Raw genomic sequence first — 1,855 nt, forward strand, 5'->3', positions numbered from 1 at the left:
TCTCTCTCTCTCTCTCTCTCTCCCCCCCCCCCCCCTCAAAAATAAATAAAACGTTTCAGGGAGCCTGGGTGGCTCAGTTGGTTGAGTATCCGACTTTGGCTCAGATCATGATGTTTCGTGAATTGGAGCCCAACATTGGACTGACAGCTCAGAGCCTGGAGGCTGCCTCTGATTCTGTGTCTCCCTCTTTCTCTGCCCCTCCCCTGCTCACACTCTGTCTCTCTCTCACTCTCTCAAGAATAAACATTAAAAAAAATTAAAATAAATAAATAAAACATTTTAATGATAGCAATAATAATTTTAAAAAGACCAATCCTCTTGCCTCAAGGAGACCCAAGTCTGTGATGACATTCATTCTCCAGAGCTGCCTGTGGGATCCGGCTAAACATCTCTCATCATTCCTGCTTCTCTGGTTCCCTTAACATTTCTCCAAAGCAGCACTCCCAGGATTCTTCTCAAGCTCAACTCCCAGGTAACTGAACTAAACACATTATCTTCATTTACTCCCTCTGCTCCATTTTCTCCTCCACAGAGATTCTCACAGAATAGAAATAACTGTATATTCTGAATTTTCCAACCATGTTGAATATGGTCAGGCAAGCATCTTCTGAGAACTTCTCACTAAAAGAAGGCCTTCACACTGTAGCCTTCATGTCGAGGGAATTGAGAATTCAATTCCACATCTTTTTCTTCTATGTCTTTCTTCTGTTCTAGGATCTGGATCACACATATATGCTGTTTTCCAAGGGGCTGTACTTACTTTAAAAAAATTTTTTTAACGTTTATTTATTTTTGAGAGACAGAGAATGAGCAAGGGAGGAACAGAGAGAGAGGGAGGCACAGAATCCGAAGTAGGCTCCAGGCTCTGAGCTGTCAGCACAGAGCCCGATGCAGGGCTTGAACCCAAGAACCATGAGATCATGACCTGAGCCGAAGTCAGTTGCTTAACCGACTGAGCCACCCAGGTGCCCCTGTACTTACTTTTAAATGCACCATTGTGTGGTCCAAGGTAAGCTACCCACTGATATTAGTAGTCTCTGTTTCCAATAAACATAGCTATACAAAAAATACTACATATTTGGGGTGCCTTCATGGCTCTTGTCATTTAAGCATCCAGTGCTTGATTTTGGCTCAGGTCATGATCTCATGGTTTGTGAGATTGAGCCCCACAGTGGGCTCTGTGTTGATAGCACCAAGTCTGCTTGGGATTCTCTCTCTTTGTCCCTCCCCTGCTCAGGTTTCTCTCTCTCCCCTCCCTCTCTCAAAATAAATAAATAAACTTAAAAAATACTACATATTTTACAATTTATATGTATTTAGCATGAGTTCTAACCACAATGAGCACAGTTTCTATTCTTATCTGTAGTAGGCAGGATGAACACTTATCCATGAATTATAACTGCTAAATTGCTAATGATCTCACTAGAGATTTTTAAAAAAATGATACTCCTGTGGCCTGTTAGATTCAATAAAATGGATAATGTAGTTTCTAAATATGTCTAACTTTCAGGAAGAATATTATATAAAAGAAAACATTGTCTCAACATGTTTGATGATCTCTAAATTTAATTACACTATCCATAGTCTATTAGAAAGCATATGCCTATATCTTTGTAAAAGCAAATATTCCTATGTAAAATAACAATGCTAACATTGTGAAGTTATACATTTCCCTGTGTGTTAAGGCACAGGGATAGGAGACAGGTGTGAGGGATGGCAGGTCAACCTCAGGTGTGTTTATTTATTTAACATCATAAGTTACAGGGCTACATTAGATAATTAATATGAGGCATTCCGTTTCAGAAACTGGCTTCCAGGTGGATTTAAATAATTCACAGTGTAATGAAATGCAATC

The sequence above is a fragment of the Herpailurus yagouaroundi genome, unplaced genomic scaffold, assembly GCF_014898765.1.
Source record: "Herpailurus yagouaroundi ecotype Mexico unplaced genomic scaffold, PumYag 162, whole genome shotgun sequence".
NCBI lineage: Eukaryota > Metazoa > Chordata > Mammalia > Carnivora > Felidae > Herpailurus > Herpailurus yagouaroundi.